Source organism: Cervus elaphus, chromosome 14 (genome assembly GCF_910594005.1).
Source record: "Cervus elaphus chromosome 14, mCerEla1.1, whole genome shotgun sequence".
Lineage (NCBI taxonomy): Eukaryota > Metazoa > Chordata > Mammalia > Artiodactyla > Cervidae > Cervus > Cervus elaphus.
In genome coordinates this window covers 52,029,916-52,056,168 of record NC_057828.1, presented here as the reverse complement: position 1 = coordinate 52,056,168, position 26,253 = coordinate 52,029,916, and the positions used below count along the sequence as shown (strand labels likewise).

The 26,253-nt window shown below is 58.1% G+C and overlaps 1 long non-coding RNA gene across 2 annotated transcripts in view; it reads left to right on the top strand.

Moving 5' to 3' along the window:
* The window catches only part of LOC122708152, a 32,039-nt gene extending 6,528 nt beyond the window's left edge, over positions 1 to 25,511 (top strand). The window contains exons 2-3 of one of the 2 annotated variants that reach the window (XR_006345020.1): positions 9,691 to 9,900; positions 23,638 to 25,511. This is a non-coding gene — a long non-coding RNA (uncharacterized LOC122708152). Of the gene's footprint in view, positions 1 to 9,690; positions 9,901 to 19,527 lie in introns of both variants that reach the window. The other variant, XR_006345019.1, reaches the window with a different exon arrangement.
* The last annotated feature ends 742 nt before the right edge of the window (positions 25,512 to 26,253 follow it).

Below are 26,253 nucleotides of genomic sequence, written 5' to 3'. Positions count from 1 at the left end.
GAGCGTGACCATGTGGGAGATGGGAGGTAGTTGTCTTCCTTGAGGCCTCTCTCTGACCACGTGTCCATTTGAGCCGGTCTGAGGGGGCTCTTGGTTGGTCACCGGGGTGGCAGAGCCTGTTGCCCTCAAGGAAGGGGGACACTTCGGGTCAGGCAGTCCACCCGTCGGCCATGGGTACCTCGATTTTCTGTCCCTGCCCCTTTAACGGCCTCCTCGGGCTGGGGCTATGAGCCCCTCCCGGCCGCTGCCCGAGCGGCTGAGCTTGGGAAAATCTATTACGGCCGAGTCATTAATCTGGGGCTGCCGCCGCGGGCGCTTTCGGGCCTCTATTTAATGGGTTGCTTCCTGAGCTCCGGAGCCGTGCTGCTCGCCTCTCTTGATCAGCTTTGTTTAATTATCAAAATATTTGATGCAGAAAATTGACATTAGTTTTGAAGGTTCTGCCCTCCTCCCCCCACCCAGCTCCCGGCGACACCGAGTGCCTCGCCTGAAATAGCATGGGCCGCCCAGCCTGTGCTCGGCCAGGCGGACGCGGAGCTGCCGCAGAGCCAATGTGGGTATGAGGCTGGGCGTGGGGCTGGGCACTGGGGTACACTCGGCCATGCCCCACTCCCATCCCCGTGTTTCTCCAGTGTCCCGGGGCGATGGGTGTGTGTGTGTCCCACAGTCAAGGGCAGAGATGGGGAGCCCTGGATCTGGGAACTCCTGTCCCTTCCTGCACACCCCTGAGCTGCAGGTCTGCCCAGGGCCACCCTGACTGTGAGCAGCCCAGGGCCCCGCGTTCTCGACAGATGGCAGCACTGGGTGATGACCACTGTGTCCTGCCGTCTGGGTTGTTGTCAGCACATTGGCAGAGCCCCGTGGGGCCCAGTCGGGCAGGGGCCAGCCTCCCACCCCTCCCGAGAGCAGAGTCCCTCCTTAAGGGATGAGGTACAGGAAGGTCCTCTCAGCCAGCAGCCTGGGGATGAACCCATGAATACCGGCTCACGCGCCCTTGGGGCCGCTGTTTCTACCTTCGCTTCTGCCTGCAGCACCCAGAGTCTAAAGGCCTCAGCCCGGAGCGGCCACACTGTCCTCTTGGCACATGTTTCATTTACACTCCAGCCCATGTGTGCAGTTCCGTGCCCTCTGTGTGCCCACGCACGTGTGCCCCACATGTGTGCCTGTGTGAGTCTTGTATGTGCTCATGTGTTTTCTCCTTGTGTGTGTGATCACATGTGCGTGTGTGCACATATGTGTCTGTACCTGCCCGGTGCGTGCCTGTGTGTCCCAGGTACGTGCACGTACGTGTGCCCACATGTGCTCATCACAGGCTAACCCGGGGCAATTAGTGCCAGCCTCAAGGAAGCCTACCCCTTAATTTCTCACTGGCCCCACCCCTACTGCCTGATTCCTGGCTTGGGATCCATCCCTCTGTGTGAGAGTCCTTGCTTCCATAGGTCATCAGCCACCAGATTTGGCTTCCTGCTCCAGTGGTCACTTGGTGCTGGGGGCAGTGGGCCCCACGCGGGCTTTGAACGGGGGCTGGGGTATGAACATGCCTAGGGAGGAGTATTGGCCCAGCTTCACCAACAGCTGCATCAGCAGACTCAAAACTCATTTATTTATTTGCTCTTGGTTCCTCAGTCTTGGCTGCACAGGCCGGCATTTGTCCTTAGATACGGCTGGTTTTCAGATGTCAGATAATTTCCCAAACAGAAAGTAGTTTCAAGGTTGAGAAGGTACCATTATGGGAAACAAGTGGCAGTCAAGCTCAGACGGTGGGTTTCACTTGCAATAAATGTCCCCCAGCAAGGCTTGGGACCAGGGGCCGGAGCACTTAGGGAGGGGGTGCAGTTATGGCTCACGTCCACATTCAGGGAAAGGGTGACAAGGGATAAGCATGGTCGTGTGGACAGCAGTCTGGCTCCAGAACAAGGCCGGGTGCTGGGAAGTGCAGGATGGCTGTGGCACCTGGTGTAGCCCCTCCAGCTAAAGCCCCATCACGTCTCTCTTTGCACCACTGTGGCTGATTGAACATGAGTCCTTGCAGAACTTGGGAACAATGCTGCCCTATTCTGTCCCTGTCTTGATGCCCACTTTCTGGGTCTCCCAGGGGAATCCTGGCCTGCCTTCACCACTGCCACATGGATCCCTGCCACCCATCATATCTGCCTGGCCACTTCCACACCAGGGGTCCCAAGAGGGTATTTAGCATGGGGAGCTTTGTTTTCTGGGGAATGGGGTTCTGGGCTCTGGGAACAGGAGCAAGGAATGCCTCCTCTTCTGTACTGGGTGGATGCTTTTCCATCAAAATATTTCCAAGAATTTTTGCTGACTTCTGTGTGATAGGATGGGGCTTCCCAAGTGGCACTAGTGGTAAAGAACTCACCTGCCAATGCAGGAAATGCAAGAGACACGGGTTTGATCTCTGGGTCAGGAAGATCCCCTGGAGAAGAGCTTGGCAACCACGCCAGTATTCTTGTCTGGAGAATCCCATGGACACAGGAGCCTGGCGGGCTACAGTCCATGGGGTTGTATGGACTGGGACAGGACTGGAGCAACATAGCACACATTCCCATGAGACAGGGTGGGGGTTTAGGGGAACCCTGAAGTCTGTGGGAACTCACAGGGTAGGAACAGGGCTGATAAGGGTGTGTAGGGAAGCCTGGAGCAGTGTCCTGAAAACCTGGCTAGTTTCCCGGATTGTTGGAACCAAGTACCACAGACTAGGGGGCTTGAAATAAAAGCAGCTGATATTCTCACAGCCTGGGAGTCAAGGGTCTGAAATGAGGGAGTGGGCAGGGCTGGATGCTCTCCAGAGGCTCTAGTGGGATCAGGGTTCTTCCTGCCTCTTTCAGCTCCTGGGGTTCCAGGTGTTCCTGGCTTGTGGCTGCCTCCCACCAGCCCCTGTCCCCACCGTCCCATGGCCATCTTCTTCCTGCCTGTCTCCTCTTCTCATAAGGACACCAGCCGTTGGAATATACGTTGTTGTTCAGTTGCTAAGTCGTGTTTGACTCTGAAACCCCATGGACTGCAGCACTCCAGGCTTCCCTGTCCTTCACTATCTTTGGGAGTTTGCTCAAATTTATGTCCATCGAGTCAGCAATGCATCCGACAATCTCATCCTGTCATCCGCTTCTCCTCCTGCATTCAATCTTTCCCAGCATCAGGGTCTTTTCCAATGAGTTGATGCTTCATATCAGGTGGTGGAAGTATTGGAGCTTCAACTTCAGCATCAGTCCTTCCAATGAATATTTAGGGTTGATTTCCTTTAGGATGGACTGGTTTGAAGTCCTTGCAGTCCAAAGGACTCTCAAGAGTCTTCTCCAACACTACAGTTCGAAAACATCATCCTAAATGCAGGATAATTTCATCTTAAAATCCTTAACTAAGTTCACCGGTAGACCTGATTCCCAAATAAGGCCGCATTTTGGGGCTTGGGGTGGGTAGACGTGGATTGGGAGGGACAGTGTTCGACTAACCACACGTGAGAAGCAGTTTCCTGTTTTTATCGAGAACCTTGGCGGGGCAGGGCCATCTGTGTGGTGACCGACTTGGAGTAATGGCTCTTCCCTCAGAGAAGTGCCCAGCTGGGCACCAGCACTTCCCGCGAAATGGTCAGGGCCCAGGGGGACTCTCCCAGGGCTGGGCCGTGTGGGGCTGCCCTGGCCGGGAGGGCCTTGTTCGCCTGGTTGCCTGGAGTAGGGAGGCTGCAGGCAGGGGCTCTGCTGTGTTCACTGGGGCATCTATTATTGATACATGTGAACACATAGAGACCACTCTTAAATCTTTGTTGAACTGGGCAGGGGGCGGGGGTGTGAATGAACAAACGAATAAATAACCATGGTAACGACCTGCCACCCCCACTCCTGGCTCCCTGGTCTTTGATCTCATTATTCTGGACCGTGCTTGGGGGAGGAGGGCAGGTGAGACATGCAGGGAGACATTGCATTTTCTCTGTGAAGGCGTGAAGGCAGTGGCTTGCTGAGTGGGGGTGGGGAGGCTGCCCTCCTCCACGCCCAGCGCAATTCCCTGAGTCCCTCTGTTGAGTGGTGGCTGGGGGCTGCTGCCCTGGGCTGGGGTGAGGGGGTCTTCAGATGGCGGCAGTGGGATATTGGGAGGCTGTGCTTGTCTGTCCCTTAAAGGGACAGCCTCTGTGGCCGCCTGGGGTTGGTGGGTGGGTCCCACTGCCCCGGCCTCCTGGATACTCGGGGGTTAAGCGTCCTCACACATCAGCACTGGCGCCCAGGGCCATTGTTTTCATTTATATTTGTTTGTGGTCAGAAGTCGTCACAGACCGTGGCTTCGAGACCTTGACTTTCCCTGACACACAATTATTGCCGCCCCAGGGACCCAATTTCTGTGCGGCCGCCCGCTGATCCGGCCAAACACGGGTCTCAGCCATCCTGCTGCCCCTTGGCTGGCTTCTTCCCATCGTCCCACCCTCGACTGAGGACCTTGCCATCCCTGGGCCCAGGGCCTGCCCATAGCCCAGCGCCTCCACCCCAGATCTCCCCCTAAGATCCATCCTTGGAGGTCCTGTGTATCTAGTATGGCCGGACCCTCAGCGCCAGGCAGATCGATTGGCCCCACAGAACCTGAGCTAAACCAGATGCCTCTCTCCCAGCACCTCTGCTGCCATCCAGAAGCGACTTTCCTGGTTAATATTACACTGGGGTGGGGTCTCCTCATGAGGGCTGAGGATGGGGAGAAGGGGGAGGGGAGAAGGGACACCTGGTCACCCACTGGCCTGCACTCCCACACGGGTCCAGATCTGTGCCTGGTGCCCACTGGGACAGCACGCTTTGGGGGCAGTGGCCCCCCCTCACTGCTAGTTCCCCAGTGCGAGCTTGGGGGTGCAGGGCCAGAGAGGTCAGGGCTGCCCTGGACTCACCCCTGTGGTCCTGACCTCAGCCCCTGGGTGCCCCCAGGCCTGGACTCTGAGCCCAGGTCGGCCCCTGCCCCCTGAGGGCTGCAGAAAGCCACTGAGCATACCACCTCCCCCCTCCCTCCCCCCAACATTTGAAGCCCAGGCCAGCCCTGTGCTGGGGGCAGGTGGAAACCTCTGACGTCCGATTCTCTTTGAGGAGTGGCTGCTGGGGAGGGAGGGCTCCCCTCACTTCCATCCCCACCTGCATGATGTTCTGACAGGTCCAGTGAAAAGTCCCGAAGTCCCTCCAGCAACGGGACTCGGGGTGAGAGGTGCCCTAATTATTCCCCTGGCCCACGGGGGAGACTCCCTGTCCCACCCCATTTTCACTGTGGGATTCCAGGGAGAGGGGCTCCCCATGGCCGCTGCCCAGGGGTCAAAGGTGACCTGGTAGGGGCAGGCTGTGGCCCTTCTCCAGGGAGCCCAGGCTCCAAGTGTTCCCCACTCTGGATGCTCCTCCTCCTCTGTGCCCCCAAATGCCTTCTCACCTGAGGTCATGACCCCTGCTGGTGACCTTGGGGTGGACCCTGAGCCTTCACTCCTGCCCCTATTCCTGTGAGCCCCCCAGCCCCCATACCCCAAGGGGAAATTATCCCTGCCACAAATGCCCCTCCAGACCTTCCTAAACTCTTGGTGGCCCCCACCATCCTGGAGCCCAGCATAGAGGTCCCTGCCCCCACCCCTCCCCCTGGCATCACCCTGCTGCTGAGTCCTGACGTCCCCTCTGCTGCTTGCTCACTGTCCAGGTGTCACTTCCCCAGACACTGCCACCCTCCCCTGTGGAACACCCTCCAACCCCGACCTTGGGCAAACCACTCAGCTGGCCACCAAAATGGGCAGGGCCTCTGCCTCAGCTGGGCTCCTGGAAACTCTGTGCTGGGCGGGGGGAGCCCAGCCCCTGTGAGCCTCATCCCCACCATGTCTCAGGGGCCTTACGGCCCACCTGGCGATGGCTCTGCATCCCCATGGCTCGGTGTCCCCACGGCTCTCCCTGGGACAGTCCTGCCCTCCTGGCACCACTGGGTCCAACCAGCATATACCTCCAGTTCAGACACCATCCTAGAGCCTCCAGCATCCGACCCGACTCTGCCCATGTCGCCCCAAGAGCGGGATTGGTCCACGCACTCTAGTCTTCACCTCTTGTCACTCTCCCGCTTACACATGCCTCAGCACACCCACATCGAGGGCCCCTGTGTGCGTGGGGCTGCACCGGGTGGGGACACTGTGTGCCCCATGTCTGGGTCCGCCCCCGCCCCTACTGAGGGGCATGTGGTGTGTGAAGGAGGCCCCGGGGCCCAGTAGAGGGGCCCCCGCAGGCCCCAGAAATGAGGGGCATCTAGGTGGACCTGGTAGGAGGGGCAGCCCTTTGCCAGCAGCAATGGGAGGACAGGGGTCCTGAGGGGGGGACAGCAGGCAGCCAGCCAGGAGCCAGGATGAGGGAGGGCAGTCTGGCCAGTGGCAGGGTGGACTGTGTCCTCCAGGTAGCTTCTCGGTGGAGCATGTGCACCGCACAGGGCTCTGAAGACAGGTGAGAGAGTTGAGTGGGGGCAGCCAGTGCCCCCTGGGAAGGCAGCAGGAACAAGGCTCTGGGACTCTTGGAGGAAGGACGCCTGTGCTGTTTCTGTACCTGGTGTTCACCCACAGGACTCACTCCTGGCCTCATCTGTGTGCGTCAGCCGCCTGTGCTGTGTAATAGAGCACCAGGCACCAAGCGGCCAGAAAAAACACACATCTAGCACCTTGGTTTCCAAAGGTCAGGAGTCCAGTTTGGACTGCTGGGTCCTCTGCTCAGGGTAGCTCCAGGTGTCTGCCAGGCTGTGCTCTCATCCGTGGGGTCAATGGAGCAGGAGCTGCTTTCTGCTCATTCCAGGTGCTGACGGCATTCACTTCCCTGTGGTCGTAGGACAGGTCCCTGTCTTCCTGCTGGTTGGACACCAGGGGCCACTCCTGGCTCCTAGAGGCCACCCACAGCCCCGGTGCATGGGTCTCTCCTGGCAGCTCACGTCTCCAAGGCTGGCAGGTCAAGGTCACTCCCGGCGACTGGGATGAATCTTTCTTGCCTACATCACCTGATCAAGGGACTGGCTCCGGCACCTTTGCTGTATTCTATTGAAAGGGTTACTTACTCAGTCATGTCTGACTCTCTGTGACCCCATGGATTATAGCCCACCAGGCTCCTGTCCATGGAATTCTCCAGGAAAGAATACTGGAGTCGGTAACAATTACCTGTTCCAGGGGATCTTCCTGACGCAGGGATTGAGCTCATGTCTCCTGCATCTCCTGCATTGCAGGCAGATTCTTTATTATCTGAGCTACCAGAGAAGCCCTATATTCTATTGGCCAGGAGCAAGTCACAAGTTCTGCTTTTCCTCAAGAGGAGGGTGTGACTCAGGGTGGGTCTGGCACCCCCAGCAGCACCCCCAGATGCCAGACTTGGGGAAGAGCCACCACTACTGGGCTCCAGGGAGCTTGACCAGAGGGCCCAGGGTGAAGGTGGGGCTGGACACAGAGGTGATGGGGGTGGAGATGGGAGGGTAGCCCCCAGGCTCCTGCATCTCCGCCTAGCAGACACCACCTCCTCTGAGGGCAGGGGAAAGGTGTCATCTGTGTCCCCAACACCCAGGGCCATAGCAGGATGTCATCAATGCAGACGGTTTTTCTCGGTGGGATGGCCATGGGTTCTGTGGTATAGTCTGCAGGGCAGTGTGCCAGGGACCCTGCATGCAGGGCAAGGTCTCCCTCCACTGGGAGGTAGCCAGAGCTTCGTCAGAGTGACCAGAACCTTCCCTCGGTCCCCGTACTTTGAGGCAGGATGGGAGGTGGTCTGGGGGCCTGGCTGCACCCTAAGTCAGGTGCGGGGCTTCCTGCTTGGCCATCTCAGCTTTGTGCACTCTCCAGTCCCCCAGCCCTTTCTCGGGGCTCCAGCAGGTGCAGGCAGAGGGTAGTTTCCTATCAAGGGTCAGGCCATGTTGGGGATCTTGGGGACTGTGAGTTCAGGGTCTTGAGGGCTCCTCGGGGGAAAGAGGTCTTTTCAGGCAGCTTTATGGGCCTTCAGAGTCTCCCCAGGGGCTGCCTGCAGTGCAGAAGACCTGGTTTCAATCCCTGGGTTGAGTAGATTGCCTGGAGAAGGAATTGGCAACCCACTCCACTATTCTTGCCTGGAGAATCCCGTGAACAGAGGAGCCTGGTGGGCTACAGTCCATGGGGTCGCAAAGAGGTGGACACGACTGAACGACTAACAGTTGGAAGGGGGCTGCATGCGGAGGTGGAGTGGGGACACTCCTTTAGGGGTCCCCAAATCAGGCACAATAGGGGGCTACTTACTGTCCCCTCTCTGGGCCCTGAGGACAGTTCGGGGGCAATGCTGGCAAGGTGTGGACGGTGCTGGCCGCAGCCCCGACGTTGGGTCCAGCAGGTTGCTGATGCTCAGGTGAGGCTGTTGAGGCTCAGGTGGGCCACTGACCCTGGATGCTCAGGGCCACACCTATGGGTGGGCCTTGATGCTGAGCACTAGCGAGGCTCTCCGTGTGGACGGGGGAGGCACAAGTCTGGGCCCTGGGTACCCCACATGAAGAAGCAGGGGGCTAAGAACTGGGGAAGGGACCCAGAAGGGGTGGCCAGGCCAAGCAGAGGCCTGAAGTCGTCAGCCCCAGGGGCCAAACTGTGGGTAGTCGTGGCCTGTGTCAGAGGCTACCATGGGTCTGCCAGGGGAGACGGAGAAACAGGAGGGATTGGGGGGTGGGGCCCCCACTGACCCTGTCAGAACAGTTCTGGGCTGAGTGGTTCTGAAGGCTCAGTTGGGGGTTGAAAGTGGTGGAGGGCAGGGCTGGGGGTTGTGTGCCCCCGGCGTGAGGAGTCTTGCTGTAAGGGGTGTGGATTTTCTTGTTGTTGTCTCTTGATAGTGACGCTGATGATCCAGGAGGGACAGTCCTGTGTGGGGGCCCCCTGCCACCAGCAACCTCAACCAGGGGCCCAACCAAGACTCTCAGGAGCTGGGTTCCCAAGGCCCAGGAACACCACGTGCACTCCTCCTGGGAGGAGGGGGCTCCTTTTAACAAGACCTCAAAGCATCCAAGGGGAGTGGGAGAGGGGTGTCCAGACCCTGAGCCACCCCCACCAGATGGTCCGGCAGCAGCCCCCATGGGCTGTGCTGTCCACAGGGACATGGGGTCTCGGTGGGGGTAGCTCCCCAGAGGGTCTGCAGGGACTCCTGTCTCATCCTGGAGCCTTCACCAGCCAGACAGGCCCTGGCATTTCCCCACCGGCCCAGCTCAGAGCCCTTTTCGATTTCTATTTACGGTTTTATGGCAGGACAGCCAGGGGCATTGTGGGCAGTGGGGCATCCCTGTTATGATGCTAGACAATGCATATTCCATGAGCATGTCAGTGTGAGGCTGGTGGGTGTGAAATGAGCCTTTTGGGGGTCCCAGGCTGCCCATGATCCATCATTGTCTAGCTTGGCCAGGAGCCTCGGTGGCTATTGCTCCTGGGTTTCAGACACACCCCAGGAGGCACACCTGGCCCCAGAGGAGAGAGGATTGGCCTCCTCTGGGTAGCTTCTGGGATAAGCCTTGGTCCTGGAAGCTAACCCAGGTCATCTCTTGACCCAGCCCTCCCGGCTGTGTGACCCACAGCTGCTCAACCTCTGAGCACCAATGGCCCTTAGCAGCACCTGCCTCAGAGGCGAGGCCACATCCAGCCTTAGTCCAGCCCTAATACGAGGAGGGGGAGAATAAATGGTGCTTTTTCACTGATTGTGGAACCCCTCATGTTCCTAGGAACACAGTTTGGGAAGCACAGTCCACACATGTGATTCCCTGCAAAGTGGAGAGGAGCTGGCCTCCCTGAAGGGCAGGCTGTCGGGACAGACGGCCATCAGCGTCAGCAGGCAAGGCTGGTGCTTTGACACCTGAAGGTTTTCCTGCAGAGCACACCAGAGCTGCCCCTTCCTGCAGTTGGAGACACACTGGGAGCCTCTTCTGTCTCAGGTGGGTCCCCAGAAGGGGCGCAGTGGGACAGTGGGCAGCGGGTGCCCCAGGTGAGGGCTGGTCTGTGGGAGGGTCAGTGCTGTTCCTACAACTGGGGCCCCCTGTGAGCCTCAGTCTTGTCATGAACGGTGGCTCAGGACCCGGACGGGTCCTCAGTCAGACACAGTGAGTCCAGGTGGGCCTGACACCATCGAGGAGCATCTGCTCTTCCGCTGGTCCTGGCACAAGGCCCTCCATGTCTGCCTGTGTCCATCTGCTCCAGCTGGGGCACCCAGGACTGCCCATGGGTACCCTAAGCTCCACTGAGGCGAGACCACCCATCCTTGACATTTCCCTTCCCACTTAACAAGTGCTGCTCTGTCTCTGGGGGTCCTGGGGTGAACAGCCCACTGTCAATCTGCCATGCGGCACTGGCAGAATGTCTCCCATGTGACTGGCACCTTCCAAGAAGCATGATGTGGAGTTAATGCACTAGGTCTTGGCCAGACCAGTGCTGGGGCTTAGGGTGGCCTTGGGCAGGGATGGGCGAGGATGAGGCCTGTGTCCCCAGCAGCCCCTAGTCCAGCAATGGCCAGGGGGCTCGGGGCTCTTCTCTGCACACCCCTAACTCTTTCCTCCATCACTGGCCGTGTTTATGGGGTGAGCTCAAAGAGGAGACTGAATGAGAAAATCTGGGGTCCCTGGGATGCAATGAGGTCTTTTGTTTTCTTTTTTAGGCTGAAAAGTCCTAGACTTTGGGGTCCATGAGGGCGCCAGGTCACCTGGTTCTTTCTGTCCTCAGAGGAGGCTCCATGGAGGGGGCATGGCTTGGAGGCAGGGTGTCTGGGTGCTCTCGGGCCTTGCGGTGTCAATGGCAACCCAGCCACCGTGACGCCCGTCAGGCGCCTGTCCACCAGGGCTGGGCTGCTGTTGAGGACAAGCAGGTTCTTCTGCAGAACCAGGGTCCATGTCCTCCCCAGCCCCTGCCAGGGGAGCCAGATCCAGCGAAATAAAACACAGGATGTCCAGGTACACCTGGGATTCAGGTAAACGTGGGCAATTTGGGGGATGCCCCCAGGGCCACATGAGACCTACTTGTACCAAAAAGCAAGGTCTTGTTCACCTGAAGTTCACGTGTGCTGTTGTCTTGCATTTTATCTGATGCTCTAGTTGGGAAGTTGCTCTCTGGCCACTGTGATCCCGGTCCAGCCTGTGGCGTCCATGCAGGGCCCCTTGGGGGAGGGCCTGGGCCAGCGTGAGGGATCCTTCCTTGACAGCCGCGTGACCGGGGTCCCCGAGGAGGCCCTGTGCCCTCCCCTGAGGGGTCCCTGGGAGGACCTGCGTGTTCCTCCTGCTCAGGGGCTGGCAGTACAGGGGGCCTTCTGGGTGGGCCCAGGTGAGGGAGCCCCATGGCTGGAGGGCTGTCTGAAGTGCCTACAGAGCTAGAGGTGGGGTGGGCTGCACCTTCTCAGAGGGCTCAGACTTGCTAACGGCTCCTGACCCCACTCAGGCCCTGCCTACAGCCTCCTGCAAGTGACTGGGGTCCTACAGGCCTGGGACTTCACTGGCAGGGGGCTCATCCCATTCCATAGCTTGGAACCAGAGCAGGGGGGCCTGGGCTGGGCCATGTGGGGACCACCATGCCATCAGGGTCTGGTTGGTGTGTGCCGGCCCATTTAGGGGACCCGTGGCCTGGCCTGGGCCCTGCTCCCTGGGCCACTGGCTGTCCGGCTGAGAGGCCAAGTGTGGGCAGGGTAGGGGGCAGCCCACCCACCAGCCGGCCTGGTGAGGCCTCCGTACAGGCGCCACGAAAACGCCTTGGCTGCTGCCGCGGGGACGAGAGCAGAGCTGGGTTCTTGGAGCCCTTGCCGTTGATCCGTGGAGGCCGGGACGTCTCTGGGAGAGAAATGTGGAAGCAATTACTCTGAGAGCCGTCGTTTGGGTAATTCCCAAAGAGACACCAGGGCCGGTCCTTTCGAAGCCTGGTGCACGGCACCCTAATGAAGCAATTAAGGCAAGGATCCTCTGACTTTGATCTCGATGGGGTAATTTTTACAAAAACATCACGGAGTGATAGATACCCATAACTCAGGGTCCTTAATTGTACTTAATTTGTTTGGAATACGAATGTGCATTTAATTAAACCCCAGCTCGGCCCGCATGCTTCAAGCAGGGCTGTCAAGGAAAATTAAGACCCAGTTTGCTTTCAAAGTTACTGGTTTTTATCAGGCAAGGACAGCGGTCTTCGAATAGAAGGTTAGAGATAATTAGGCCGAGAGCTACAGCCCAGGAAAGTGGAGAGAAGGCACCACTGCCATGGGGGTGGGGAGGCTGGGGAGACCCTGGCCGGGCGGGCGGGCAACCCCTGCCCTCTGCAGGCCCAGAGCTTGGGGAGTCGGGTCTCCGCTGGAGGTGGGGCTGTGTTCACAGCCAGGATCTGCTCGAGGCGAGGCCTGCAGGGTGCCCCTCACGTGCCAGCCCTGGAGCGTGGCTTTGGAAGGGCTTGGCACGACCCAGTCGCCCCTGAGATCAGGTAAGGAGGCTGAGACTCAGTGAGAGCCCGGTGTCTCCTACGGCCACACAGCCCTTCTGGCATGGGATGGGGGTGTTGGCTCCCCCTCCCCATCAGGCATCTCTCCTTCCTGCTGTCCAGAGTGTCCGTCCCTGGGGTGTCATCTTGCCTGGCTTGTGTGTGTGGCCCCATCATCAGGGACTCTCCGGGGAAAGTCTTGAGGGGATTCTGAGCTCAGGAGACTTCCCCCACTGAACTTCAGCACCTCTCCCTAGGCCTGGGTGCAGATGAGAGAGGAGGGAGCCAGCACCTGGCCCATACCCGTCACACACCAGGCCTCCCGGACACATGGAGGTTTGCACTGAGACCTACAGGGAGATGTCTCTGCTCCATTCACACCCCCACGCCTGCTGTCTGGGGAGCAGCCTGGTGGACCTGGGTGGGCAGCCAGGTCTATGTGGGGCTGGGGAAGAGGACAGAGGGAGCAGGACCTCTTCTCTCCTTTCTGAGAGCGGCGGCATGCAGACCCGCAGCCACCCACCCACACATGCACATGTACATACCTGACAGAGTACTTGTGAGATGCATGTACACAGATGGGCACGGACATGACAACTGCACAGAACCGCCCCCAGCTGCCCCACTGTCCAGGCGTCTCATGAGGACAAGGTACAGAGACGGTCAAGGACCTTAGAAGGGTCCCCACCCTCTCACGTCCTATAAGACCCTCTGGAGAGTGAATCCATGTGCTGGGGTCAGGGGGGTGGCAGCTCTGAGTGGCTGGCTGTGGCCTGGACTCCCTCTGAATTTCCCACCCTCAGCATGAGGACCCCCAGGCCTCTAGTTCCCAGGGTCCTAGTGGTCTGCAGCCCAGAAGGGGCTTCTGGTGGTGCCGGGGCAGCTCTGGCCCCCGGCCTGTCCCGGGCATCCATGGAGCTGGGGGGCAGTTTCTGCCCTGGGAGCCCCACTGGGTCCCCACTCCTAGCACCAGCACTATGTCCCCAACTGGTACCGCCTGGTCACGTCCTGGTCAGCACAGAGACCACCCTCTCTGGACACCCCCATTCCCTTGTTCTCCAGGTGCAGTGAGTCTCGGCTCAGTGATAACCCCATGAAGAACTACCATCCTGTTCAGCCAGGGTCTGGTCAGAAGCACAGACCAGAGGTGCTGGAGAGGCCCCGGGAGGTCACGGCGTGACCCAGGAGCAGGATCTGCAGGGAGACAGGAGCGAATCATTGGGACCCAGGAGCTGGGAGAGGGGCCCAGGGTTGGGAGACGTCTCTGAGCAGGGAATCTGCCTGGTGCCTGCTGGTGGCCCTGCTGCCAGATGAAGGTGGTGGCTGGAATCAGCCTCCGCCAACAGGACCAGGGGCCACTGCTTTGGACAAAAGTAACAGAAGAGGCATAGAAGCATCCCCTCTGCCAACACCTGCTTCCCCACCTCCATCCAGGTTCCTGATTGGCAGAGCCTCGCAGGAAGCCAGTGGCCAGGGAGATGTGCCTGGGGTGGGGGTCCTCAACCATAGTTTAGCCTGTGGAAGGGTGGGCTGGGAGTCTGGAGACGACAGCCCAGACGGCCAGCACCATCCCCCCTTTAGCTACTCCCCTTGTACACAAGCCTCATACACGTTTGTATGTCGAACCCTTGTCTGACCATGGCAGCTGAGTGATTCTGTCTTATTGTTGTATAGTTGCTAAATCATGTCTGACTCTTTGTGACCCTATGGACAGTAGCCCACCAGGCTCCTCTGTCCATGGGATTCTCCAGGCAAGAATACTGGAGTGGGTTGCCAATTCCTCCTCCAGGGGATCGTCCCAACCCAGGGATTGAACTTGCATTTCTTATGTCTCCTGCACTGGCAGGTGGATCCTTTACCATTGAGCCACCTGGGAAGCCATAAGATGCAATTATCTGTCAGAAAAACAATTACCTGTCACCCTTTCTCCTTAAAGAGAGACAAACCCTGCATCTTGACATCCACTTCCTGGCGACATTGGTGGTGTTCGTGTCTGGTGAAGCAGTTTCTCTTGTAGTTCATTTGTGAGATTGTGTTCTGTATGTTTTTGCATAAATATTTGTATGTCACTGTTTAGGAGTCACAGAATAGATTATCAAGTTAACCACTGCTGACTGTATGCTGATCAGATAATGACAGGAAAGGAAGAAGGAGGGAGAAAGGAATCAGTGCACGCATGCATACACGCATAGGCCTGTATGAGAAAGCACAAGGACGTGATGGGGCTGCAGCCTCGGATTCCACACCCTGTCCCAAAACACAGCCCATTGTCACCAGTCATTCTCTCTGCTTTGCTCACCAGCAAAGGACTTGTTAGGACTTGAATGTTTATTTTGGGAGTGGGACCCAATTCAGCCCATAACAATGACCCTCCTGGACACTATGGCCACTCTGTGAGAGACCTGAGCTAGCCCCGGGGTGGCCAGGGAGAGAGGCCCCCCACCTCTCCCTGCCACTGAGAGTCTGCCTGGACCCTGAGAGCCTGTTCCTTGTGAATGCTCTTTGGTATACCCGATGAGGTGAACATCTTCACACCTGTTTGCTCCAGAAGGGCCACCCCATAGCCTCCCTTCAGGCTCCACATCACCAGCTTCCTCTTTCTGAGCCTCGGGTCACATTGGGCAACCACGGGTGTCTCTGTGGAATCACTGTCCATCCCACCTCCGGCACCTCTGTTTTGACATTGCATCTCATTATTGGAGCAGCACATGAAAAATCAGCTTTCAAACAATTTCGGAGAGTTTGTAGCAAAGACTTCCTCTTCTTTGGGTGTTTAAGTCAGGAGTCAGGATGAGACCCAGCTCAGCTGTGGCCTAGACAGGAGAGGGGGGATGCAGCTATATCTTGGGGAGACCAGGAGCCCCTCACCAAGTGTCTGCTTGGATGAGGTTGTGCCAGGGTCTCCCCACGATGGAGCTGAGTTTCTCTGACAGAGAGTGGGGGGTGGGTAGGGCTTGGTTCTCTTTCCAAGACACGGAGCCTGAGGCCTTCATCTCTGTCCATGTCTATCCAAAGAGCCTGGCTCCACTTCCTGGGCGCACATCCTTTCTAAGGGATTCTAGGGTCTTCTCAGAAGAGGCGCAGCAGACCCACAAGTCCATTGCACTGTGTCTTTGGTCTGTACATCAATCCGTGTTATTTGCTGAGGGCATCACCCCTGGGGTTAAAAGAAATGAGATGATTTTAGGACCGGCCGTAACTGGAGCTCCTCACCAGCCTCAAGAGTCCCCCAGGGAGTGGACGTCTGCCCCGTTCACTCTCTGCAGTGACCACTCCTGCCATTACATTCAAGTGTGACTTCACCTTGTCCCCAAGGCCTGGACTTCAGAAAGAACCTAGGTGACAGCTTCATTGACAGCTTCATTCAGTGTGTGGGCCCATTTTCCTTGGTACGGAGACGTGGTCAAGCTGTCCTGGGCCCTTAACATGGGCCATTGGGATCCTTGGGTCACTCCCGGCAGTGTGTCTGATCAGGAACACTGGAACCGCCCTGTGTACCTAAGAGGGGGGAGAGGGGTGATGTGGGGACTGTCCTCAGCACAGGCCCATCCTGGGGCCCAGGTGGCTTTGGGTGCAGAGCTGAGAGGCTGGGGGTCTGCTGCTCAGGTCCTAGCAGAGCTGGCCCCCCCCCCCACCCCGACAGGGAGCTCACACTGCCTTGCCCCACCCCCATTCCCCGCTCTTGCTCTGGGCTTTGTGGGGCTGGGAGTCACATGACAGGTGGTGGGTCCTGGGCCAGTTTCCCTGATTCAGACCACAGCCCTGGTCTCCTGTGCCCAGCATATCATGTCTTCCCTGTCTCCTCTGTTCATTATCTAGGTGAAGCTTGCATGAGGCACACGTGCCCTGACCCCAGACCAAGGGCAGGACACCCCACATCCACCTCCCTGAAGGGCCCCCTCGGCCCTGACATCCACCTGCGTGCTTGGCCCTGATTCACACTCGAGGCCCCATGGGATACTTGCCCATCACGTCTGCGGGTTGACCTTACCCTGTTCGCACAGCGTTCTCTGGTTCGTTTCTCTCTTCTTGTTGATTCTTGGGCTCTTTGTAGAGGGATGACTCTGTGAGATCCAGGGTCCTGTCTGCATCCTCAGGACCTGCCTCGGAGCCTGGGGCCTGGTAGGTGCCCTGGGGCATGTTTGTTGAATGAATGAATGAGGGAGTGCAGATTCACCAACACGGTAGGTCCAAGGGAACCATGGCCTCGCCCTCCCTGACTCCTGCCCTACAGCTGCTCCAGGGGCAGGCGGGGGCAGACTTGGATTCCCAGGTGTGTTGACCTTATCAGCCCATTAATAATGGGAGTGAAGATTTGGAGAAACCAACCCCCACAAACAGGTGTGAACCTCATCTCTCATGTGACCCCTGCATTTGAGCCCTGCACTGCCCCAAATGGCTGTGATCACTTGGCCTCACTGACTCCCTGAAAGTCCCCGAGCCCAATTTCCAGGGTGTCAGAAAGAGGAGATCAGTTAAATTTTGAGCACACATCCTGGACACATTCATTTCTGCTTACTCAAGAATGAGGAGGTTCATTTTGTGGCACAAACCTGGTTGGTGGTCTTCTCTTTCCAGAAGGTAGGCTTTAGGCCGGTGAGAGACCCCTCAGTGGTCTCCATCTCTGGGACCCAACTGGGATACAGCATCTCCGAGCAGCTGGCTGGGGACATAGAGATGCTGGCTCAGTCTCCCCAGTCCAGTCTGTTTCCAAGCCACTTGCCCTGATCGATCCTTGAGCCCCAGAAGGGGGATCTCAGGCAGGGCTCCATCTGCAGGACTCCCAGGGTTCTTTGCATTTCATTCATTCATTCATCCAGTCATCAGCTCAGGGAGCAGCCTGGGTGCCTGACCTTCTGCCCGTCTTCCCCTCTGATGGCTGCTGGTGTGGCGCCTCCACACAGAGGCCCAGAGGGTCTCGGCAGGGTCAGTCCTCTGATGATTCAGCTGTTACCCTAGGTGGGGCGGGCTGGACCCAAGTGGAAGAATCCAGGCTGACCTAACAGTCCACAGTGACCAGGAAACAGGGCAGCCTCGCCCACGGGCCGGCAGTGTCCACCTGAAAAAAAAAAGCCAGCACAAGCCAGGCCTGCAGTGCTTGATATTGGCCCTGGCTGCTGAGCACCAGCAAGTCCCACAATGGTGGGCGGGTGAGGGCCATCAGGGCTGGTGAGCACCCACCGTGGGCAATACCCTTCAGCCCCTGCAGGCTGCTGTCCTCTCCACTGTCTGACTCGGCCCGCAAGGCTGACCTGAAGGGACCTGTCTCTGCGGTGCTGCCTCTGGTTTCCTGGGGATTTTGGCTGATGAGGTCAGAGGGCAGGAGAGAGACCCATTTCCTCCTGGGGTGGAGGGTAACACCACTCCTGATGTGTTCCTTGTCCCTTTCCCTGCGGCTGGGCCCTCAGCGCTGCCGCGCCCCGTGGAAGGTCTGTACAACCTCCCCCGCCTCCTGTGGGGCCCCGGCTGTCTCTTTCCTGCCAGGACTCTGACTCCTCCAGGTGGGTTTGGAGATGGCGCCCTGGCCATGGCCGACCCTCCAAGACTGGAGGGGCCCTCACAGGTGAGGCAGGGAGGAGGCTGCCCAGGGGTCACGCCAGGTGCTCAGCTGGGCGGTGCACCCACTGGAGCTGGCCCCCCTCTCTGGGGTGAATCCATGTGTGCATGGAGCTCCAGTCTCGGGGCACCAACAGGGAAGGGGTTGAGGGAGGCCACGTGGGAGCTCCCATCTTCGCAAAGGGGCTCTCTGGGGTACAGCCTCTGGCATCGTAATCCGGGATTTTCCTAGCGTGTCGTCTTTAATAGATGTTATTACAGTCTGGAGTCTGATATGCTGGTAATTATTTTCCCGGGCTTCATCCTGAGCCCTTGTCACACAGTCAGGGGTCCGATGTGTGAGTCTTAAAACAATGATTATTACTGCGTGCCGTTCAACCCCTACGATCCCGACTCCTGTGCGGAGTCCTGGTCCAGGGAGGGTGGGGCGACCCGGGAGCTTCAGTGTCTCCTCCGACCCCTGGTGCCTCCCATCTAGCTCTGAGGTATGGCCAGGAAGGACTTGGGGTCAGGCCTTGGCTGAGCACTGCAGACTGGATCCAGACTGCCTGTGATGGAGCTGAGTCTGGCCAGGCCCCAGGGCCTGCATGCCAGCGTGCCTCAGGCCACTGGGCAGCAGAAGGATCTGGAGCACCGTGTCCCTCCTGGCTCCATTGGGGCCCCATGTGTCACCTTAGCTGAGAGGGTCTCCTAACCGAGCCTGTAGACTGGGGACATGCAGATGCCCACCTCCAAGCCTAGATGCATGTTACCAGGTAAGAGAGGCAACAGGTTGCTTGACTCCAGCCCTGAGACCCTCTGGAAAAGCCTGTCTACGGCACAGTAAAGAGATCAGGGGTCCCCCAGGGGTGGGTGGGGAGGAATGAACAGGCAGAGAGCAGAGGACTGGGGAGCAGTGAAAGCTCTCTCTGTGACACCATAATGGTGGGCACAGGTCTTCATACATTTGTCCAAATCCACAGAATGTACCACACGCAGAGTGAACCCCCACGTGTAGACTATGGACTCCGGGCAGCTGTGCATGTGGGGGGAGCTGTGCATGTGGTGGGGGACTGTGTGTGTTGTGGGGGTTGTGCATATGGTAGGGGGCTGTGTGGTGGGGCGCTGTGCATGTGGTGGGAGGCTGTGTGTGTTGTGGGGGCTGTGCATGCAGTAGGGGGCTACATGGGAAATCTCTGTACCTCCCCCTCAATTTTGCTGTGAACCTAAAACTGCTCTTAAAAAAGTTTATTTTAAAAGAGACAACCTTGTTGGGGATCAGTGAGGCCTGAACTCTCTGTCTCAGCGAGTTTTCGGAGCGGTAGCCGTGTGGCCTGCGTGGCTCCGGTCTCGGGACAGAGGAGACGTCGCTGGGGAGAGGCTGCCCTGTGCCCCCTCCGGGCCCCTCCCCTGCTCTTGGGGCTGGGGCTGCGGGAGGGAGTCCCCGGGGGCAGCGGTGCAGGCGGCTCTCCAAGTCCAGAGTCGGAGTGGAATCTTTGTTAGCGGCGGGGCATACATCTTTTAAATTATAAATCGATAAATAGTTAATTCAATAATAGAATGCTCTTGAATATTTCATGCAGCCCACGCACCGCAGCGCTCGCTCTGCCTGGATGTTGATGGAGCAGTGGAGAAGAATTGGAGGTGAACCTCCCCCAAACTCCTATTAACGCAGTCGCAGACTCAGCAGGAGTCAGCGAGGGTCCCCTCCACTCACCTGGGGCTGTGCTGGTGCTTGTGTAATGCCCAGGGGGTGACCCTGGGGAGGCTGGGTTTCATCGCTATATATAAAACACCACTGCTCAGAGGAGGAATGAAGTTCAAAGAAAAGGAGGTGTAGTGGGTGTTTGTATCTCCCCATATTTATAGGTTGAGACACCAAGCCCTGGTGCCTCAGGATGTGGTTGTATCTGGGTCTTTGAAGAGACGGTGGTGGTGCCCGATTCTATGTGATCCCATGGACTGTAGCCCGCCAGTCACTCTGTCCGTGGGATTTCTTAGGCAAGAATATTGGTGGGTTACTGTTTCCTTTTCCACTTTAAAGAGATAATTAAGATAAAATAATTAAGGGTGGGTCTTAATTTAATAGGACCTGACCACCGGCCCCAGAGGCACTCCCAGGGGAGCTGGGTTGAAAGGGTATTCAGTAGGTGCCAATCACGCCCCAGTGCATTTTCTCCTGATGGGACTCCGGACCAGGCGGGACTCCGGTGGCCAAGACTCAGGTGTGGCAGTGGGGGTGGTCCCAGGGCAGCATCTACACGGCATTCAATCTGAGCTCACGCATTGCATAGGGGCCTGCAGGGGAGCTGCGGGTGAGGGTCTTCTCTGAGGATCTGAGCCTCCAGAGCCCACAAAGCCGCTCCCACTAAACCACCCTGATTTTCGCTTGGCCTGTGGCCAGTGGGGACCTGAGTCTGGTGGGAGACATGGCATCACCCTGGGTGAGGTTCTCATCCTTCTCTGGGCAGACAAGCCTGGGCCCCATGGGTGACCGAGTGTGGGGTTACATCCACTTCTCAGAAGAACAAACACCGTCCGGGAAATGGGGAGCTTGAGCCTTTGACCCACAGCAGTTATTCCGTGCCCCTGTGGCCAGTGACCTCCTCAAGGACCTGTTGTGTCCCCAAGGAGGGCGGCAGCCCCTCCCAGCTGCGGTGGCCTGGGAGCAGACCCATGTGCGGTGCAGCCCGTCTGCTGTCATCCCCAAGGCGGCCCTGCCTCCGTGGCCTGTTAGCTCCGCTGACAGAGCTGTAACAGTGACAGTAGATTAATATCTCTTTAATCAGCCAAAATGAACATGGCACGCTGGTGACAGTCCAATTTTCTGCTAACAGATTGTAGCCCATCTAAACCCAGCGCTCAGCTGATTTTTATTTCTGCCGGAGATAAGTCAGTGCGGGAGGACCAGCCAGCGCCATCCCAGCTGCCGCCTCGCTGATCAATAAATCTCGCCACTGCGACGTTTCTCACCCACCTGTCAGGCGCCCGCAGCCTGGGGGACAGAATGCGGAGCGGTGGCATTTAGAGGCTGTGGCGGAGCTGGGAGGCATGCCTTCAAGCTGGGTCCACGTGTCTCTTCCCTCGCTGGGAGACGCTGCTGAACGTCCTGGAGGTCATGGGAGAGCGAGGGCAGGAGCTATCAGAGTGCAGGCCCACGGGTGCACACATGTGGGGTCCCAACTTGGCCTCGGCTTCGTATAACTCTCTGGCTGCCCCTCCCCAGCCATGGGAAGTCGCTTCTCTTTTCATCTTCTCTGGGGGCTTGCAGAGAGTAACTCTCGTCCCACTGCTCCGCTAGAGGTGTCCAGTGGTGTGGGAGGGTGTGCTAGGCTGAGGCCAGGGGCCCTGGAGCCTCCTGTCTGGTGATGAGCCATCAGGGGCTTCAGGGTAGCTCCTCCCAGGGGATATTTTTCATTCCGAGGATAGAGGTCTTCCCTAAGTGTGACCGTGTCACTGGCAGGGCCCTTTATACCCACTGGCTGTTCTTTAAAGAGTACACGCAGCCTGCTGGCAGCCCTTCCTCGGAGGACCCATCTCGGAGGCTGCACTCCTGCCCACTTTGCCTTGAGACCAAGCCCCAGACAGTCTGTGGGTTGTGAATTTCATTCCAGCAGCCAGGACCCCATGCTTTGACCATCCCCATGTCCATGTCTTAATGACACGCTTACTCTGCAGCTCCAAATGTGGGAAGGGAGGGGATCTCCTGGAGGCCAGATCCAGGCCTGAGTCATGAAGAGCCCTTGTAGGGCCCTGGCACCACTTGGGGCCCAGTGAACTTCCCTCTCGGATCCTTGCCATTACCATAAAATCTTTATCTTAAAAAAAAAAAAAATTGAGCATGAGAAGCAATAATTAGATGTCAGGCTTGTAGTGTTTCCCCGTGAGCTGAAGCAGGGAGACAGCACCTGCAGGCGGCTGCAAATGGGAGGCGGGACACACCTCCGTCGGGTCCCGGCTCCATCTTCATCCTCCATCCTCCATCCTCTGAGCAGCGCTGGTCCTGCCTGCTGCCCGCACTGGCACCTCTGCTCGCCTTGCAGCTTTGTCCCATTCCTCCAGGGACCTCTGCTGACCTGGTTGACTGGCAAAGGGGAGATGGAGTGCTGGCAGGGGCTGCTTGCCTCCTGGGATGCCATTCCCGGGTGGTTTCATTCACTCAATCAGCAAACATTCCCTGAGTCCTCCTGGCCTTGATGTCTTCAACCAGCTCACTGTCCAGGATGTGTTCATGGCACAGATAAAGTGACCTCCCAGGCTCTGTCCTGTGCAGGGCTGCACCATTAGGGTAGGGAAGGCCATCACGGTTTCTTCCCCTGTCTGGGCAGACATCACTAATCGAACGTGGCACTACTTTTCCTTGTGGAGCAATGCTGCTCCCTGCCCTTGGGTGAATCCTTTTCCAGGTGGATGTGGTTGGATCTTACTAGAGAACCTGGCCTGTGCTGTGTCCTTTCCACCTAGCTGGGCCCCCTTCCTTTGCAAGCCCAGAGCTTCAGGGCCCGGCTCTGTGCTCTGTGCCCAGAAGGCTGTGGGTCCACCTGGCAGGCACATTGCTCAGTCAAACCCGAACATCAGGGGGCACTTGCACTGTGCCTGTGGCGTCTACTTGCTGGGTTATGGCAGTGCCTGCACCTAGTAGACCTCACCATGGCCCTCCCACTGCCCCTCCAGGCCGTTAACTCTCACCCCAGATGGGTTATAGGCCTTGCTGGAGTCACTCAGCTTGTATCTGTGACCATGAGCCATGCTCTGTTTTGAGGACATGCCTACCTTTGAAGAGCTGAAGGTGGGGGACAAGTGACCCCATGATAGCCTCTCTGGCCACTTCCTCCTCTGAGATCTGGAGAGAGGAGAGCGCCCCTGATCACACCTTCATGGCCACCATGGGAACAGAATTGGCTTTGCCCATGGGGCCAGTCTGATGGCAGCCAGGCCCCATCAGGGGGCTCCCAGGATGGAAGAACTTGGCCAGGGCCTGCTGGGGTGGGTCAAGCGACAGGAAGAGGGGAAGGCCCCCAGCCTCTGGCACTCTGGCTCCAGAGCCAGCTCTTGGGGATATCTCTGTGACCTGGCCCCCAGTCTCTCAGGACCACTGCCCACCTGGGAAAGGCAAAGGCCCTCAGGGGCTCCGACTGGGGGCTGCAGTGTCCTGGCAGGGGCCAGACTTGGTGGGGTTTAATACGGGCTGCATAGGACCTGGCTGCTTCTGACCTGGAGGGCAAGGGTGAAGAGAGGTGCCTGAGCAAGAAGAAGAGGGGTCTGGACAACCATGAGAGGAGTGGGGGCCTGGGGGTGGGGCAAGCCCAGCCAGGGGAAGCTGACAGCCCGTGTGTTTCCCCTATGTGTTCCTCTGACATCACCTCCATGGGCGCTTACTGGATGGAACCTTCTGGAAGTCAGAGGATGCAGGTGACATGGCTGCTGTCCATACCAGGGCATGGAGCAAGGAGGCAGAGCACAGGCCCGAAGGGCAGACGGGCAGAGGTGCCCACGCTGTCTGCTTCCTCTGATGGCCGGTGGGCACCCCACATGGTTCTAGGCCTTTCTGCCTGTGCTGGGAGTACCACGTTCCACCTGCCCCCAGCAGTGTCTCCCCAGGAAGCCTGACCAGCCCCAGCCCTGCCTTGCCTTTGCTGCCCCCTCTGCTGCCCGAGGAGCTTTCTCTGAGGGCATCTTGCTGTCTGCTCCAGGACACCTGGGCCATCTGCCTCCTTGGCCAGCATTGCTGTCACGCTACACGCATCCACTGGGCTCTGCTGGGAAGCTTCCTGAGCCGATTGATTCCAGCATCAAAGGCCCCTTCCCCGGGGGCCAGTGGCTCTGGAGGCCCCAAGAGCAGCTGGACAGTGAGGATCCTGCCTGAAGATTTATTCTGAAAACAAGGTGACGAGTCCAGTGGAGAGCCTGGGCTGTCAGCCGTGATTCCCGACAAGGCTGGGACCCTGCCTGCAGCTGTGCTGACAGCTGGCTTGGCTTGCAAGAGCCTCCGGAGATCCCTAGAGGGAGGCAGAAACTACTTCTCCAGAAAATCTCCCAAGAAGGACGGAGACACAGGCCCAGACACTCATCCCCACGAGGGAGGACCCTGTGGCCTGCTCCTTCCCCTGGTATGTGGGTGGGTGTGGGTATGGGCAGCCCATCCTGAGGCCAGACAAGTCCTCACAGGGCTGGGCAGTGCTGCTTGCTGCTGGGGGCCCTGGGTGCTTTCTAGCTCAGCCCTTACACGGGAAGTCCTTTTTAGGAGACCCCAGGCTGGGCAAGGCCGGGGAACAGCCTGGACCAGGTGGGACCCAGGCGGCCAAATGACATAAACTTGTCCCACTTCTCTGTCCCCAGATACCTGCCTCAAAACCTGGGTGGGAAGTCAGCCCCTTCCCTGTGCATCTCACTGGGTCTGTTCTAGTGTCTTCCCCAAGGCACTTAGAGAGTGGATGGTATGGGGTGAGAGGGACAAGGTCCCCATGTACACACATGCACACGGACACAGAATGTGCACATACATGCGCACACATGCAGAAAGTATACACACTCAGATGTGCGTGCATACACACTTGTGCATGGACATACGTGAACACTGACACTACATGCATACACCCACATGTACACATATGTGTAGATGAGTGTGCACACTCACATGCACACACAAATGTGTACATAATCACACACACACACACGCTCACACTTGAACATATACTCAAAGGTGTACACACATGCATAGACACTCTTAGAGGGCTTACCCAGGACACAGGGCCTGGGGCCTCTCTGGCCCTCACAGGCCCAGGGGTAGGGGGCACGCCTGGTGAGCCAACCTTGATGTGTTCACCGGTGTGAGAGGCTGCACTCTGCCTTTGCATGTGAGAACCACAGCCCTACTCTGGGTGTGCACACATGGCCCCATCTGTGATACTTAAGCATCTGATCTGAACATATGCTCAGGCCCCGGGGTGTGGGGCTGAGGCCATGGCTACCTGGACTAGTGGGCAGCCAGCCAGGGTTCTCTGGGCCCAGCCACCATGAAGACGGGCAGCATCTCCCAGCCTCCAGCCCTGGTCTGGGGCCTCGTTCCCCAGGCGGGTCCTGACCCGGGGCCGCCTGCGTCTCCTGGCCCCATCGTGGCTGACAGGGCTCTCTGGGCCGAGCCACTGTGGAGATAGGCAGCATCTCCCAGCCCCTGGGCCTGGTTGGGCCTCTTTCCCCAGGTGGGTCCTGACCCGGGGCCGCCTGCGTCTCCCTGGCCCCATCGCGGCGACAGGCTGGCATTTCCCGTCCTGTTTGCTCTTTCTCCTCCCTGTCGTGTCGACAAGCACAATCATGTTCCCTGACAGACGGAAATATCAGCCCTCGAGCATGGGGACAAAGCAGGCTTTAAAGTTTAACGAGAGGCGTTAATGGAAATAAAATGTAAAAGTCTCCTTCAAATGTGGGGTTTCTGTTTTATCAGAGAAAAAGTGCCCTAAATAATACATAAACTATGTGTGTTTTAGTTCTTTTACATGCGTGAATATTTAAAACATGCAAAAATGTAGAAGACGCATTTGCCAGGAACAAAAGGAAACACTTATTTAAGCCCCAAAATGAATAAATAAAAGAAGGTGTGGAGCAGGAGATGGTGAAACAGAGGAGATGTGTATTGACCCGGCAGTTTGGGGTGAGGGCTGCATGTGGTTGGGTCTGCAGGCTGGCTTCTGGGGGAGTAGGGCCCGGTCTGGGTGGCGGCCCCTGGGGTGGGTCCCTGGGGTCAGGCTGTGAGCACCAGCAGCTGCGGGTCCCTGGGGTCTGTCCCTGCATTTGCACCAACCATGGGTCCCCCTGGGTCAGGCCCTCAGCCCCACCAACTGAGGGTCTCTGGGTTTAGGCCCTGCACCCCACCAGATGAAATGCTTGGCTGCAGCACCTGCTCCCCAAAGCCCAGGGATTCCTCCTCCTGTGTTTTGGCTTGCAGAAAACACAAACACACTCCCCTCCTGCCTCTTTCTGCCCTGTCATTCCTGTTCCGTGAACACCTGGGTACGCATGTTGACTTAGTACCACTGTGCTCCTTGAGCACCAGGTCACATGTGTGTCCCAGGACGGCCGGACGGCAGAGCACCACGGCTGGAGCTAAAAACAACAGAAGCTTGTTCTTTCCTGATCCAGAAGTGTGGAATCCCGACTTCAAGGTGTCTGAAGGGCTAACTCACTGTGAAGGCGCCAGGTGAGGAGGCATCCTTCCTGCCTCATCCAGCGTCTGGGGGCTCCAGTGTCCCCTAGTTTGTGGCCGAGGATCCTTCCTGCCTCATCCAGCTTCTGGGGGCTCCAGCGTCCCC